At 38.5% G+C, this 17,865-nt stretch overlaps 1 protein-coding gene across 1 annotated transcript in view; it reads left to right on the forward strand.

The window, feature by feature from the left end:
* MARCHF11 (membrane associated ring-CH-type finger 11) overlaps nucleotides 1-17,865 on the forward strand; it is a 95,736-nt gene that overhangs the window by 2,770 nt on the left and 75,101 nt on the right. The window lies entirely within an intron of this gene.

Below are 17,865 nucleotides of genomic sequence, written 5' to 3' on the forward strand. Positions count from 1 at the left end.
ATTTGATCCTTTGAAAAGACCCTTGTAATGTAAAATACAAAATACTATGGATGACCTCTGCAATTAAAGCAGAATAGTATGTAATTGACAAGATCTAGAGACAGGGCACTGAGAAGCAGACATAAAAGAGTAGGGTTCAACACTGAGACGGAAGAGGTAGTGGAAGGAACAGGAAAAGGGAATTGGAACGTCAGGAGGCAAGAAAGTCATAGAATCTATCGTTTCTTGTTTCTATTAGTTTACCAAAGTTAGTTTGCGTTGAGCTGATCAGTATAAAATGGGTAAAACTGTGTTTGCAGAAGATAACCTGGAAGCTGAATACTACTACATTCACAATTTAGATTTCATAGTTTTTAATTTGTGCATCTTCACGTAATTTCCAATTAATTCTCATCTTTGATAGTCACCACTGAGGGCATGATTAGCAGGCATGAAATGAAAATATGAATTTTCTCAAGCTGACCTAAAGCTTATAAATAATTTGGGAAGAAGAGTAACAATGCAGATGAGTGATGTTATTATGCTGAAGACAGGCGTAAACTTGACTCATTTTCCCAGAACTTCTAATTGATCGAGCTACTTTGGTATCAACTTATGGATCCATCACAGTTGCCTTGAATAACAGATGGAACCATGTCCGAAGACCTAGATATGAGTAGTACAATTGAATGAACAATAATTTTTATGAATAGAGATATGTGGAGGTGACAAATGGAGAGCTTTGGGGCTCCAGTGAAAAGTCCCATGAGAAGAGCTATGGTCAGATGTTCAAGAGCTGAAATAGAATGCTAAGTATTTCAACAACTTTAACTTATGGCTACTACATATGAATTCATTTGGGGTGATTACTTTTGAAGTTAATAGAGATAGGTCCTTGATGTAATTTTTAAAATAGAAAAGAGACAAAGGCCTAGGGCAAAAATACAATTTACTAATTTTAATCCTATAGCAAAATGAATTCATAGCAACTATGTCTTGCTTCATTAAAAAAAAAAATTATTATTTTAACAAAAGCAGTTTGCCAACTGTGTATATGATATGGCCAAAAACAAAATAAAACAAAACAAAAAACAAGCTAAAATAATAAATTAACTCAGTACTAATAGTACATTCAGGGTTAATTTTATTACAACTCATGCAAATACTACTATGATCTGTAATCTCATCTGTTTGTTGCAATAAAGTAGAAAATAATATTTAGAAACAAAGTTGACATGAGTGTGATGATGATAGCTCAGATCATGCCAGAGAAAATAACTTACCAGCACCACCTTATACATATGTAAAGCTCAGTACTCTTTTTTGAGTGTGCATGTTTTCTTTTTTTATTATTTATTTTACCTTTCATATATACATATATGTTTATTACTGAATTAAACTTATTGGGGTGACATTGGTTAGAACATTATATAAGTTTTAGGCTCAGTACTCTTAATGGGCAGAAATGAGGTCAAAGGTCGCTAAACTGCTCCTTAAAATCCGGGAGTAGTTTATTGTCAGATAAAGCTTGACTAATTGTCTGACATTTCTGTTACATATAACCCATAAACTGAGCACGTACTCTGATTTTTGGGTTTCTCCTTTGCTGGTATGAAGCCAATTAGATTTAGTTAGCATTTATCACATGCATGCTGTATGGTATAGCGGAGATCCATTTCCTCATGGTGCAGGATCAAACAGGAGGCACGTTATGACCCTCACCTTCACTTTCCATACCCCTCTGCCCTAAGCATAGAGGCTTCCCACAACTTTGAACAGTGGCTTCTTGCATGTAGAACAGAACAGAGAACAAATCATATATTAAGAGAGAACGTTTACTGATCACTTACTGTCAGGCACTGTTGTAAGTGCTTTACATACACAGATACTGATATTTCTCTTTCATAACAAACCCATCAGGCAGGGAATATTATCTCTATTTTACGCAAAGGGAAACTGAGACACAGAAAAGTTAAGCAAAGTTAAGTACTTTGTATATATTTAGCAAAAGGCAAAGCCAGGATTTGAAATTAATCTGGTTCTGAGGTCCATGCCCCAGAACTCCTGCAGTAGTAATTCTAGGCCATCGTGTCCTGGAAAGTATTCTTCTCAACTCTATCATAGCTTCCCTGACATTTCTGGGTCAAGCAGGAACTGATTTCAGCCTGGTCTCTCAGATGGTCTAGAAGTGTTATGCAGTGGTTTGATGCATAACAAACCACTCAGATACTTAGTGATTTAAACAACTGTCATTTATTATTTCCTAAGAGCTTGGGTTCATTGAGCTCAGCTGGGAGGCTCTTCTCCACACATGGTGTCAGTCTGGAGCTGTGATCACTCAAAATTTTGATTGGATTGAAACATCGAAGATGTCCTACTCATTTGACTCGTTCTCGATGCTGGCTATTGGCCGGAAGCTCAGTTCTCTTTCTATGTGACTTGGATGTTTCACGGTGTGATGTCTGGGTTCTGAGAAAGTGGAAGTTACAGATCTCTTTAAGGCCCAGCTTTGGAAGTGACAGTTTCATGTCTGCTGCACTCTCTTGATTAAAGCAAGTCGCAAGACCAACTCAAGAGAAGGGGAAATGGACTCCACCTCTGGAGTCTGCCCCCTCTTTTGTTTAAAGAGTGGTCATCTTTAATTTACCATAGCGATAGCTTCTAAAGTGACTCAGTTTAGTCACCCTGGCATCTGCGTTTGGTCCTCATCAGGTCCAAATTGGTCAGCAGGTTCCTACCACAATTTTCCTCCTAGGGTTCAAAATAAAGTTAAAATAATGTGTGGGTGGTTGACTCCACCAGTGGTGTGTGATGCATATCCTCAAATGCTTTCAAAAGTGATTATCACCATGATGTGTCTCTGGTACTCAGAGAGACATGGGGACAGAGAAGGAAAAAGAGCAGTTAGCCAGGAAGCAGGTGTGTATGAGGGAAACACACTAAAATGAGTCTAAAACCCGTTTTACCTGTTTTTCTCATTGTGATTATCTTTGAAAATTTGAATCCAGACCTCCCCAGTTCATTAGATTTCAGTGATGCTCAACAACATGGGCCAATAGAAAACTGATATATCCTCTATAACATTTAAACCTTAATTGCTGCATCATTAGCAGTAGGAATTAATTAAGACATTTGAAATAATTTACATGCATTTACCCTCCTACCTACTTCTAGAGCCTATTTTATTGATTAACAGATTTAAGATGATGCATTAATGATATTTTAAGAGTAAAAGCTAATTCTGTTTTGAATCTCAGTATGGTATAAAATTTGTGACATGTCGGGACTTACTTATTTTTAGATAGTGGTGACATTATAAACTAATTAAGCTATATACAGGTTTGTGAATGCTTTCAGTACTTTGTCAAGAAATATAGATGCTTAAAGAGAACATCTACTAGATATAGTGCTATACAGGAAACTTCAAACTTGCTGCAGGAGACAAACTGCACTACCTAAACAGAGAAAAATATGACGTAGGTGGAAGGTAATAGCTATTAATACCTTCAGAGAGTTCGTCTCAGTTAACTCATCTTTAAAAGATGACGATGACACCTATTTTATAAATTATTTTGAGGATTAAATGCATAAATATATGTAAAGTGCTCAGGATAGTGCCTGGCACATAGTAGGTGCCATTGTAATGTTGGCTTTGATTATTGTGACCTGTTCAAACAGATGGCGACCTTCGGCGGCTCTGGCAGCAGTGCTCACGGCCCCTTGTTTTCTTCGGTGTCTTGTCACCTAAATGAAACTAATGACTCCTCTTTTCAGATCCTTCTTTATCCCTGGATTTTTATTCCCTTCTTTCTGGGAGATCCCATCTCGATTTCCGACCAAATTTGTCACTGTAACTAATGAATGAGTCAGCATTTTAAAAGTCAGGTGTAAGGAGATTTCAGCACATGGGAACATATTTACTCCCCAGATGTCCTTCCCTGTGGGTCTTTGTTGGAGATCGTAATCGAAGTTATGAGATGCTTTTTTTTATGTGTCTAAGCACAGGGCAAGGCTATTCAGCCTCCTCAAGCAGCTGTTGTTCATACTTCGGCGGGAGGTGGGGAGGCCCTGGTGATCCGTGGAGGACAGTCACTAAGGGGCACAGGCAGGTGGCCAAGCGTCAGTCATGAAGAGCGGTGTCCATCACCTTTCCTTCCTCCTCCTTTTTCACTCAGAGCACCTGTAGAGAGGACTAGGAAGGGACTTGCCTGGGAAGGGATCGAGACTTCCCTGGAGGCCATACATACCTTGCAGATAGATATTAGGCCCCTGGCCATTTTCACAAGCCTCTAACATTTTTATTAGCCTTCTTCCTGCTTTTCCTTTCAACAGTTAGAATGCGCTGTGGGCACCAGGTCTTCTCATAGCACTAAAAATGACAGGAGAGTCTCCTAGGAAGGAGAATGACTTTAGAATGTTTTTCATTTTTATCCATGTCTTAACACCTTGGGATTCATCATGATGGTTTTGAATTAGAGAGGAAGTTGGCACCAGGTAGGTTCATCTTGGCAAACGTTCTAAGGTATTGCTTCTGGATGTGTTAGTGAAGTCTTTATAGAACTTTAATTAACTTCTTGAGGACCTCATAGTCATTATTTTCCTAAATGGGGCTCTGTCACAAACGGGGCGATTGTTGCCTTCAGAAGTGATTAAGTCATTCTCACGATGGAACCGATGCATTAGCAGAAGCTGACAGATTATCACTGTGATTTGAAAGTGTATTAAGAAAACATCAGAGCATAAACCTTCTCGGCACTGCATGCTGTCATTTGAAATACTTGAAGGCATTTGCATTTTATGGATTACAATGTCTGCATACGCACAACCTGGTTGTCGCGGTGAGCCGCCACCACCAACATCCTCTGTAGGTTTAGTAACAGATGACAAGCCAAGGGAGAGCTTTTCATTACCATGCCCGAGAAACGATATTAAAATGTAATATTTAAATGCGTATACTGGCATGTTTTATAGTAATTAAAAATGTCAAAATAAAGAGCCCATCTCAAGGCAGTTTGCTCACCTTTGGAATCATTTTTGTTGCATTTGCTTACTCATTCTCAAAACACGTGAATCTCCATCTTAGTTCCTAGAACATGATTCTGTGTTAATGATTCTGTGATGAATAAAATATGTAAATTACACTCCATCTACTACTTATAGCCATCTTATTTACTGTATAGGCCACGTGGTTTTCCAATTTGTCTCAAAGTTGGATATTCTGAGATGATAGTAAAAAGAGACGAAGGCCATTCAGGGAATTGTGTGCTGGAGTTTGCTTTTACCTCGCGTGGTGGAAAGAGCATCAGGGGCGATGTCTGGATGGATGGTACTCTCCAGAACTTTCTTCTCCACGTGGATCTGCTTTTCCACGCTTTTCTGGTTCTTTTTAAATGTATTTTCGTTTTGACACTTTTCTCTTTGCTCCTTTTGCTCCTCCACTTTGGTGGCCTTTAGAAGAAAGAAGCCCCCGTTTCATGGATGGAGCTGGGCAGATTTATTGATGATCAAAGCAAGTTAGCGGCAAGCAAGATTTGACAGTGGTCAGGTGGAGGAACCTTGTTTTGGCTCTAAAGTGTCTCCGTTTGATGATATTTATCATGTTGTTCAAACCAGAGGTCAGCAAATCTTTTCAGGGGGTGGATAGTAAACGTTCTAGGTTTTGAGGCCTGCAGTACCATCCCAGCAGGAGGCAGAGTCACAGACAACCACATAAATAACCATGGCTGTGTTCTAGTGAAACTTTGCTTGTAGACCTGAAATTTGAATTTCACATAACCTTAAAGTGTTTGGAAATAGTATCCTTCTTTTGATTCTCCCCTCCCCCAACCATTTAAAATTTAAAAACTCATGGGTGACATAAAAATTGGTGGTGAGCTGGATTTGGCGGTCGTTTGCCAACCCCTAATTTAAAGAAATGGCATACTGATCCAGGTGTAGGCGTTTTCTGACCACTTAGAAAGGAAAATGGGTGAAATGTTTTGAAACTTCTGTTTCTTTGTAACTTGGAGTGAAATCATAAACTTATATCACTCAGGAAGTGATGGTGGAATTGTAGCTCCATAACAAAATGCTATTAACTTCTTAATATTAAATATTAAAACTATTTCTTCTAAACAGTTTTGTGGTTATATCCTAAATGTCCAGGAATAGTTCTCGCTAAGTCAGAAGCTAAAGGCAGGGACATCTCAAAATAAGCCCTCAGTGTCTCTGGGGATGGGCCACTCTCTCATCTCAGTGAGTTCTGGAACGCGTTTAGTCCAGCCCTAAAACAGATCCCCCTCTGCTCTCTGCAGCCGAACAGGTGCTTAAGAATATCCCTTTCCGGTGTATTGAAATGATACTGGTTTAGTTTTCTTGGGTTTCTAGGTCTGCCTTCTAAAAGGACAACAAGCATAATAGTGAGTGGGACAAATTGTGCAACAAATTATGTAACACAGGTCAGTCTAGCTTGAGATTTACTCTCTTGGTCACTTCGTCGGCATTTAATGGATATTTGTGGTATGAATGAATGAATGAATGAGTTTTTCAGTAAGGTAGACAGAATCGTAGGGGTCCTGTTCGTATTTCTACAGTGAGACAATGACTTCAGGAAACCAAGTTGCATTCATTGCTCACACATTAACCTTCTCCTAGCTATCAATTTTTAACTTGCTCTTAAGTTGACCTTCTAATATAATACCATTCTGATTCTGCCTGGGCAAATATGTTCATTTCTTAAATTATGGGGAAAAAGTCTTAAGAGTGAGGACTATTTTTTAAAATCTAGAATTTAAAAAGAAGTTTTCCAGTGAGACATATCTGCTCTTTTCAAAAAAATAAAATGTCATGAAAAAAGACTCTGAATGTGAGATTACCCATGTGTGACACACTTGCTTTCTCGAAGCTGTCGCTGGTTAAAGGATTTCATCTAGCATTTGTTCAGAGAATTCAGATAATTTTTTGGACATTTTACTATATGATCATGGGCTGCTCAGAGGTGAGCTGCTCAGAATGTCTACTGGGTATAAATTTTGGGGGGTGTGAAATCTGCCACGTGGCTGAAAGCAAGGTGACGTGGGTTGTTTCGATGAGCAGTTTGTACAGTTGCGACGTAACTTCAAGAATGATTTTCTACTGGTGAGTACAATACTCCATCACAGGGAGACGTAGCAAGACAACAGACTATCTCCTTGCTCATTTCCTGCTTTGCCTTGGCATGTGGCTTTGCTGTGATGTGACTGATGTGTGCTAAAGGGATTGGAACAAAGGAAACTCAGCTTTCTTCTATTTTCGGACCTCCTAAGAGGAGAAGGGGATGACTGAGAGCAGAGCTAGAGTGCTTCCGATTCCTCTCCTCGGAGCGGCAGGGAGTGGTCCGACGAGGAGATAATCACCAACAATTACAAGTAAATGGATGGCAGACGCCGAGGACTGGGCCAAGAAAAACTGCCTGTGGTTTGTGCTTTCTGCATCCTTGGATATTTGACAACGTCTTCCCTGTCAGCATAACTCATCACTCAACAGCTACTCTGCGTGATTCCGCCAGACAAAGTCCCACAGAAGTAGAGGCGGACCAAAAGTAGTCACGAGGGAAGACATGAAAACCCTGGGAGTGTTACTATCTGGACAAAGTCAATAAGAGAACTTACTGAGGAGACATTTCTTCCATCCTTCCCTTAGGTGTGATATCCTCTGAAAATGATCGTCTAAAAACCTGCTCTCTCTCCGGTTTTTATTTCTTGAAAATAGTTCATTTGGATGGATGGCACCTGGGCAACGTATCCTTATCATAGTGATAGAATTCCATTGCCTTAGTGTGCCTTAAGTTTTCTTTCTCATTTTGGTAACACTAATTGTGCGCAAGTGGCTAAGGCTCACTCTGGGCACAGGGAGCCCTCCCTGTATGCATCTGGCTCTTGTTTCTGGAACTCCCTGGGTGCTCCTTTATTATATATGGACTAGCAATTGTACCATGACACTCATTTGTGTCATAATTCTGAGTTATGGAATAGTTCAAATAATCAAGGAACTATTTCAAGAAATGTACACGTGTTGGTTTGTCCAGCCTGTTATCAAAAGATGTTAAGAAGGATAACATCTCTTACAAATATCAGGGAATTTTACTCATATTCTTGTGGAAGAATGTTCCAGAAGCCACAGGAAATACTTTTGCTCTTTTCTTCCCAAGTATTCTTTTCTATGTTATATTTGCATATTTTTAACATAAATAATGTATGTGAGTAGCCTCTGCATTAATTTAAAGGAAAAATAAATAAATAAAATATAAAGTTTATAATAGAACTGGAAAGAACACAGGATTTGCCAGCCATGCACCGAGCATTCAGTAAATACTTGTTTTATTCACCTTCTATCTCATTCTTCCTTTTCTTGACAATACCTCACCCTTACTGTTTTAGTGAAGGCAGGGAGATGGGAGGTTTCCAGGGGGACCTCCAGTCCTTTGGAGAAAAGACACACTGGATAGGGTGCCAGTCCTTGCCCGCATTGTCTTCTCTAGGAACCAGCGTGCCCAAGCTCAAACCTGGAAGTCGAAAGAATCTTTAATGCAAAACCACTTTTCAGTCCCTTCCCAAACTTGTCTTCCTTTACCTTTCATGGCAGACTCTCAGTCATACTGCCATTACTTCTAGTAAAGTCATTTTCAGATCTAGACAAGACTTCTCAGCAATCTGAGAAATCATAGTAAGAAGTAGAAAAATGCCAAACCAACAAGATTATAACTAATTGTACCAAAACGCGTTGGTAGCTTTGGGTGACACATTTTTCTTAGACTATGAGGGAAAGATAGGGAAACCTTTTTGAGTAATTTGGTGAAACTTGTAAGGATGGGTGATGAATCTCCTAACCTCCTGTCTGCCGCTTCTCTCTGACCTGTACCCTACTAAGACTGAAGGTAATATCTGTTACAGAAAAGGAAATTTGAGATGGAAATATGTTACTTTCATTTGGGACACGATTAATCTCTCCTACAGTAAACTTTAGGGGCAAAATGCCAACCATTCCTTGAATTGCCTATGAGGAAAAGTTCAATGCCAAGTGATGAGGACTGCATAGGGATGATTAATACGACAGAGCATAGCGATGGATCCATGTGTCTATTTTTGGTCTAGAGGACAATTTTACTCACATTAAGAGGTAACCTCGAAATATTTCATCTTTGTTTTTTCTGCTATGAATTATATAACTGGTACTTTCTTATTGGTTATTATTATTGGTCATTCAACAAATTAATCACTATCTTGTGGCAGACACTGTTCTAGGCCCTATAGCTGCAGAGTTTGTTAGAACAGATAAGACCTCAGTTTCTAAATTTAAATTCTTGATGCTGCGGGAAAGACAATAAACAAGTAAGCAAATCAATTTAGAAAACCAAGTAATTATAGATTATGTTAATGACTCTAGTGGCAAAAAACTAGGTGATTAAAAAGGATAAGCTAGAGTGAACCAAGCTACATTGGATTAGAGTTGGAAATGTGTTGCTTGGTGTAGATACGAATGGTTACATATAGAAATATTCATAGGTATGTGCTTGCCATAGGTTGGCACACACACAACCATTTCCTAGCTCTGTCCGTTGAGAGGGCCTTATAGTGATACCCCAGGAATAATATGCTCGCCTAGCACCAGGACTTGACTTCTAATACCATTCCCCAATAAAAGGAACCAGTCTCAGACAAGATGCTAGTCTTATACAAGATTAGGCAGGAGTATCTTGTGCTGGAAAATAAAGAAGTGCTCAAAGAAAAAGGATGGAGGCATAGTGTGGACTTAGCAATATGCAGACCAGGTCCACATTTTAGCTCAGCCACACACCGAGCTACGTGATCAACAGTGAAACCGTGAGTCAATTCCTTAATGTAGTTGGGAAGGTTGACATTTCAAAAGTTTTGGCATGTGATAGTGTTTTTAATTTAATTAATTCCTGACTCTTAAGCTTGTTAAGACAGGAGCTGTAACAATACAGTTCTGCCAGATTTTGGAATTGTTGTGTATTCATTTATGTACTCATCCATTTAAAAATACAACACATTTATTAATTACGAGGTGTCAGACAGTGTCCTAGGGACTGGAAATGAACAAAAGAGTAAGCAAAAGAAATAAAATCCCTGCCCTCACGAGGCATACATTCCAGAGAGAGAGACTGACAGTATACAAACAACAATTTCAAGTACAGTAATCCCCCTTTTCATAAGTTTTAAATTCCGAGTAGGGCGATGAAATCTCCAGCTGTCCCACTCCATCCTTCTCAGGACATAAATCATTCCTTTGTCCAGCATCTCCATGCTGTATATACTACCCACTCAGTAGTCAGTTGCCATCTTGGTTATCAGATTGGTTATGAGAGAGAGCAAGAGAGAGAGAGAGAGAGAGAGAGCGAGAGAGAGAGAGAGCGAGAGAGAGAGAGCGAGAGAGCGAGAGAGAGAGAGAGAGAAGGAGTGAACACAGTATATCGTTATAATTTTATTAAAACAATTCTATTTTATTAGTTATTGTCATTAATTTCCTACTGTGCCTAATTTATAAAGTAAATTTTATCCAAAGTATGTATGCATAGGAAAAAAAACATAGCATATATAGGGTTTGGTACTCTCCGTGGTTTTAGGCATCCACTGGGGGCAGATCATAGAGTGCACTCCCTGCAGATAAGGAGAAACTGCTGTAAAAGAAGTAGTAAACGACTTAGCAGTCAGTGCTAAGGAAAAAACATTGGGCAAAGGAGGGGGATAGGAAATGTTGGGAGGAGTGGTTAAAATTTTAAGTAGGGTTGTTTGGGGAAGCTGCCAATTCAGGATCTTTGACTTTGACAGAAGTTTTTCACGTTTGGCTTTCTAGAAATAAGGTTTGATAATGAATATTTGCCATGATTTGTTTCTCTACTGAAGTACATTTTCTTCTGAGTTTTAGTTTTCCATGAATGAACCAGAGAGGTCAATATTTACAGCCTCTAGTTTTGTAATTTGCATCAATATATTAAAAGCCTCAATAGTGGCCCAGTTTCCTTGATCCATTTGTATATCCTGGACATTATGGTGAATATTCAAGACATTGGTTTTAGGAGCAAGGAGAAATGTACAACAGACCAATATTAAGAGAAAAAGATAGTGAAAAATATATTCTAGATTCTAAGAATCACAGATTAACTATATTAAAATATTTATATTGCCACATTCACTGTTCAACTTACAGAATTATCGAATGATTAAAATCTTAAACAAAAGCCATTATATGAAAAATTTGGTCTGTTTTGGATTATAATTATTTTAGTATTGGTTTTTATAAATATAGTGATAATAGGACAAGTGAAAAACTAATATTGGACTTATTTTTTTCTTGGACTAGTAAGTATTTTTTTTCTGTTAAGAAACACATTTCCTGAGATGGATTGTTTTGAAGAAAAGCTCTATCATCTTACTCAATGTCATCTAGAAACTTGGCTGTTTGGAGAATGAATGTTTGAGTCTGTAATTTTCAAGGCAATATAATTGAGAGATATTGAAGAGGCTTGTACATGACTTGGCCACAATGAAAGTCATGTCATGACTTAAAGAGGGGAAATGACTTTTTATGTTGCTCCCAGAGTTACAGAAATTGACATTTGAAATGCATGGCCTCCATTAAACAGTGCAGGGAGATGCTGGGCAGCCCATTTTTTCTGAATCTCCATCATTGACAGAGAATATGACTATAAAGCAGTTTTGAAGGGTGAAGACTCCTTCCTCCTCTTCGGAAAACTTTTAATAACACAGACCTTTTGCTTAAGCTTATGGTACTTAGCCAACCAAAATGGAATAATCGGTTCCTCAAATTTGATGGGAAATGTCATCCGTAACTTAAGACCCTTAGCTTTCAAAGGCCATGAGCTTGAGTGGGTTATTAAGAATCTTTTATTCAGGAGAAAAGCGATGGTCATTTCATGGGGAGTGAGATGTTATATTGACGAACACATACAGGAAGGAAGATAGATCATTCTTAGGGTAAGTATTCCCCCATGGAGCCCTTGTCTGGGTTTCCTATGTTTGCTTGATTGCCTTAGTAGCAGACTCAGTTAGATCACCTCGTTACAAGTTTAAAACCTTTCGAAACAAGTCAGTAGCCGCAGATCTGGAGGGTCTGTGTGAGCAAGCATCCCAGTGCTGGTAACCCTTTCTCCAATTAGATGTCTCAAGGGCTTACACTATCCTCCTGCCTGAGTCTGTTCTTGAAATTTTACCCATGGGGCACAAAATTCCACCAGGTTAGAGATACGGCTATATGTTTTTTTTTCATCCTATTTGAAAATAAATTTAGTCCAGGTTCTATTTACTTAAAAGCCTCTGTTTTTTTTTTTTTTTCACCTAATTTGTTTCAAAAAAGGTGCCTGTTTACCTATCTGATTAACTCTGGATTAAATCGAACATTCTCTGTTTTCTTTATTGCACTTTGCAACTTTGAGGGGTTTAATTTTAGTCTGTTCAGAGTTTTTGAAAGAGCTGCTTCTTACATGGTTTAAGAATATATAGCACGTGGACTCAAGCAGAGTGTTAGACCCATTTAAAGTTATTTTAGGGAGAGCGTTTGAATTTTGATTGCCCATTGAATATCTGGGCGCAACAAGTTTAAATAGAAGATAATTACAACATGTAGTGTTTTCTGCCAAAATATTTATAATATGTTGATGATCAAGTATTTTGGATATTTTTTGTCAAACAAGACAATTAGAATACCCCTTATTTGAATTCATGTATGTAGAGGCAACTATGACCAAATATTTGGGCAGTTTTGTGATTTGAAAGAGAAACAGTGATTGCATTTTGTCCTCTTTTTGTTTGGCTTTAGTTCTTTCAAATAAGGCCTTTTATTTTGCTTAGGACAACATTTTTAAAGAGAATTAGATGAGAAGCAATTTCCATGATGTGAAACGTGTGAACTACATTTGAAAATGAGGTTTTTAATCACTACTGATTGTTTCACTTATGGCAAGCTATCTTGCTTGAGGGAGAAGATTTTTCCAAGCAGCTTAAGTTCTTAGTTAACAAGTAGAGAAACCTTAATTAAGTTGTCACTGTTGAGGAACCGGCCATGTCCCGAGGTTCCTTGTAGGTGGCAGGAAGTGTGGAGAATGAATTTCTCCAGCTGGTTGTGAATCTCCGGGAAAAAATTCCAAAGCTTGGAAATAAATGGGAACAACAAAGAAATAAAGGAAGGACCAAGGAGAGGTAGATATCAATTTTCTAAATGGTGAACATAATTTTATTTCAGAGGTACAAGGCATTTCAAGAACATTAATAGTGTGCGTTAGACAGATTATTTGTCTGGAAGCACATGCGTACCCTTTCCAGATCAATGAGGCTGCAGTTATCTTGGTTTGATGCACAGAAAATACGACCTTTTAGGTACTAAAAATCAACATTGCGTAAGTAACTCAGAGAATTTGGTTTCTCACACTGTCCCTGCCATCTTAGCCGAGAAACTCATTTCTCAAGAGGTATAGGATAGAATGGCGAAGGTTCAAAGAGTGGTGTTCTATCCAGGAAAACCATGTCGGCTCAGTCATAGGTGGGGTCGGGGCCTGGAGGAATACGAGGTGACGGATGTGGCCGTGACATTCATGAAACGTATCTTATGTAGGGGTAAAGTGGGGGCAGATTTTAAATGAAGAGATAAATATATAAAATAAATAAACTGTCTTTTACATAAAAATGTACGTGTAGGACTTCGGCTTTATCAAAAATTGCAATATATTTCTAGGCCAACACAGATTTCAGAGAATCTTTAAAAGCTAAATGTGGTAAGAATTGCATAAGTTAGCATGGTTGATTTATAAGTTGAATATCTCTAGTGTATGTTTTAGTTTGGACAGCTAGAAAAATATCCTTAATCAGATGTTAACATGGTAAGAAAATCGACCCATGTTACTTACTTAGTAAGTGACTTATTTCTTTCAGCAGCAAGCCAAAGGGTATGAAATGATATTGTGGGAGCTAAAAAAAAATTAATAATACTTTTCTTTCCACCTTCTAAGTTCTCCTAGCTGGACCAATAGTCAAATGAACAGAGACAGGTTTACAGGAGAGAAATCAAAATTTTAATACATGCACATGGGGAATTCACCTAAATATGAAAATTCCAAAGATGGCGAGCCAACATTGGGTATATAAGACACTTTTGGACAAAGGAGAAGGCGGGGGAGGGGTATTAGATTTCAGAAGTGAGAATGGGTGATTTACAGGTAGTTAAGGAAGAGCAGGTTGTAGGTGGCAATTCTTGCTGGGCAGCTCAGAAACAATGGGACACTGGCGGCAGGGGCGTGGGGTGGGGGGAGTGGGGCGTGGAGGGGTGGTGGGGTGGGATCTAGCTAGCTGGCCCTGCCTGAGGGCCTCTTATTTACCATACTTAATTCAAATTATGCCAAGGCAGCATTCTAAGATTTCCTTCCTGAAGCAGGTTTCTATGTTTGAATCTCTTGAGCAGGAAAGAGGGGAGGGTCAAAGGTTAATTTTGAGCCTTTTGCTTCTTACTGAACAGCTTATCATGAGTATTCCAGAAGGGAGCTTCAGGGCGGCCAAATTTTCGTTCCCTTCAATATAAACACATAGTAAATTGAAATTATTTTGCAGGGACAATAACACGTTTTCAGCAGTTAGACCTTTAGCAAAATGCAGCAGAGCCTGTTAATTTTTATGGCAATATTAAAGCAACAGGTTGATACAAAACTGGGACATTTTTCAGTGAAATAGCATAAAGTTTCATTGAGAGTAAGGAGAGAAATGCTGGCATGAACAATGAATCTGCAGGACATGTTCTGTGTTAAAATATTTGCATTTAACCATTTCCCAGTGGCTCCACAATGACAAGATTAGTGTTTTCACAAAGGACTAAGAGAATGCTGGACATCCTTGAAGGCAGTTTTAGTTTATAGTCTGAAGACAAGGCTCTCACTTCAGAAAAGGTGCCAACTATATATGAGCGACAAATGTATCATATGACAAGTAATACAGAACTCCTTATCGATTGTGAGTCAGAATTGGGCCAGCACTTTAGAAGTAAGAGAACCCATTTCTCATACGGAATCCGAGTCTGAAGATGGAATTTCTTCTAGATGTCTGATCAAAACCAAGCAGGGCCAGCAAAGTGACTTCACAGATTCAACTATGCAATTATTATCTTTTAAGTATCTGCTAAATCCCTTCAGAACGCAGTACAAAGAATATATTGCTTTAAATACTTACCGATATGTATGGATACAGAGTTCGCACCTTTTCTGAGGTGAGAGCCTTGTCTTCAGACTATGTATGGATTGAAACTAACTCGATTGCCCAGCAAACAGCAGTGGAAAGTGATGTAGATTAAATAAGCGTTTACTTTAAAGCAAATTCCAGCATGTTCTTTCCAGGATTGAATATATTAAATATGGTCTAGAATAATCTGGAGTAGGAGGTCAACAGTATGTGTGGGTGTCTCCCCACGCACACACTCTCGCAGGCTGCCTATGACTGAACCTTTGATGAGCTCGGAAAATCAGCACATTGGTTATAAAGTTTGTGTCGCACTGCGAGGACTAACTTCTAGAGATTCTTATTGGTGATCATAATAGCTGCTGAACATTGAGCTCTCATGTGCCAGGTACCTCTGAAAGTGCTTAAGCATCGTTGCCTCTAATTCTCAAAAACTGCAGAAAGGATGGGAAGTCTAGAAAAATGGATCTTAACTGTGAGGCGCTCGATTTAAGTTGTGCCAACACTGAACAGGATCGATCAAACCCGCTGGAATTCAGAAGAGTTTAAATCAGTTTTGGAAAATGGAAACACACTTTCCATTCAGTTAGAGAGTCTGAATGCCAGTTTGTGAGTCACCACAGATCACTATGGGATTTTGAGTAAATCTAATTATTTACTAAACTGTTTTTTAACTACACAAGTAATTTAGGAAAACATAACACTGTGAAAAATGTATGTTATAATCGAAATAATTCGGATAATAGAGAAACCAGTAGTGTAAACATGGATTATCCTTTTATTTACCTCCCGGGCCCCACCCCATCCATTAGCCCAATCTAGGTAGTTATTGTTAAATGACTAGTCTGCAGCCTTCTAGGACTTTCTGAAGAGTGTATTTATATGTATATACATATGTGTCTGTGTATTTATATTTTTTCTTCACTACCTGCCTTTTTCTGAAGTTTCTTTCGCTTTACAATATGTCAGTACATACAAGTCTCAATTATTCTTTTAACCAGTGCATTATGCTCTTTAGAATGAATCCAACAATTTAACAGTCTTCTTGTTGAGGGACATTTAGATAGTTTACAGTTTTTCACTCTTATAAGAATACTTTGGTGAACTATGTACACACAGTGTTGAGTTAGATGTGGAAATGCTGGGTTACAGAGTATGTGCCATTAAACTTTGGATAGATACTTTTGAATTGCCCAGTATCAGCGCTGGATTAATTTGACTAATATGTACTAATATCACCAATATATGACAGTGGCCATTTCCCCTATCCTTATTAATATCAATTCCTAATAATTAGCCAAGTAAATTATTGATGGTTTATAAACGTGATATCTGGTTATTTCGATTTACTTTACATTTAATTTATTTTAATTTGTTTTACATTTCCGTAATTACTAGTAAGGTTGAATGAACCTTGCTTCCTGTGTTGATCACTGGTGTGTGTGTGTGAATTATGTGTTTATATCCTTTGTTTTTGATTGAGATCACGCTTATTAATTTAAAAAATTTATACTCCTGTCATTACAAACTTTTTTTCCTTACTTTTTGGCCATCTTGCTCTGTCAGTTTCTGTCACATAACTTATAATCTAAATGGGACATAGACATTAACAAATTATTATGCTGCAATTAATTTTTAAACATGAGGATTATCTTTTTGTTACTGATTTGTAGCTTAATAAGCTTGTGGTTAGAAAACATACGTGGTATGAATTCATTCTTTTAATACTTGCTGACACCTGAATTTTGGCTAAATGTGTGATTAATTTCTGTAAATGTGTTACATGTGCTTGAAAAGGATGTGTTTTCTCCCGTTTTTGGAAGCAGTTTTTCAGGTTTAATAGGATTGTCCAGCGTGGCCTGCTCCACCCCTTACAGAATTCTTGGGTTCCTAAGGTGAAGCTAACAGATTTTCTGGAAGCGTAGCTACATAAAGCCCTTTGCAACCCTTGCCCAACCATGTCATAGGATTTGGTTTAGATGCTTGTGGTGGTTATCCAAAATATTTGAAGCTCAGACAAAATAGAGATTTTTTTTTTCTTTTCATAAAAGTGTCAGGGAAAGTGCTTCAGGGCCATGCAGGTGCCCTGTGTATCAGAGTCCAGGCTCTTCTTCTCTTATTATCCTGATGTACGTGACCTCCATCCCAAGTTCATCTTATGACCCTAATGTCTGCTTTAGCTCCGGGCATTACATCCATGCTCCAGGAGGAAGGAAAAGAAAGGGAAAGCACACCCCTCTAAAGAGGTCTAGAAATGTCTAGAGGCCATTTTCCAGAGTCAGACTACAGCCCATGGACTACAATTTGTCATGTGAAAGCATTTAGCTGCAAGGCAAGCTGGGAAGTTGTGGTGCTTATTTTGGTTAGCCTGTGACCAGCTGAATTTCGTGAGTAGGCTGAGCAACAGTTATCGCCGTCTGCCATAACCACTTCTATTAATATATATTTTCATCAGTTCATACTCAATTTATTGAATACAAGCATCTTAAAGTGTAAATAATACCGCACTTAACTTTGTGTGTAATCTCTGCACATCCTATAACACAACTCTGAGCATGCTGTACCTACCCTTTCTTAACATTCTCTTCAGCAGCCCTAGGTGCCTGCAGAGCCCCCTTCATGCTCCCCAGCATGGTGGTCAGGGTCTTAGCTGAGGTAGCCACGTCGTAAG

The sequence above is a fragment of the Rousettus aegyptiacus genome, unplaced genomic scaffold (genome assembly GCF_014176215.1).
Source record: "Rousettus aegyptiacus isolate mRouAeg1 unplaced genomic scaffold, mRouAeg1.p scaffold_m13_p_8, whole genome shotgun sequence".
Taxonomy (NCBI): Eukaryota; Metazoa; Chordata; class Mammalia; order Chiroptera; family Pteropodidae; genus Rousettus; species Rousettus aegyptiacus.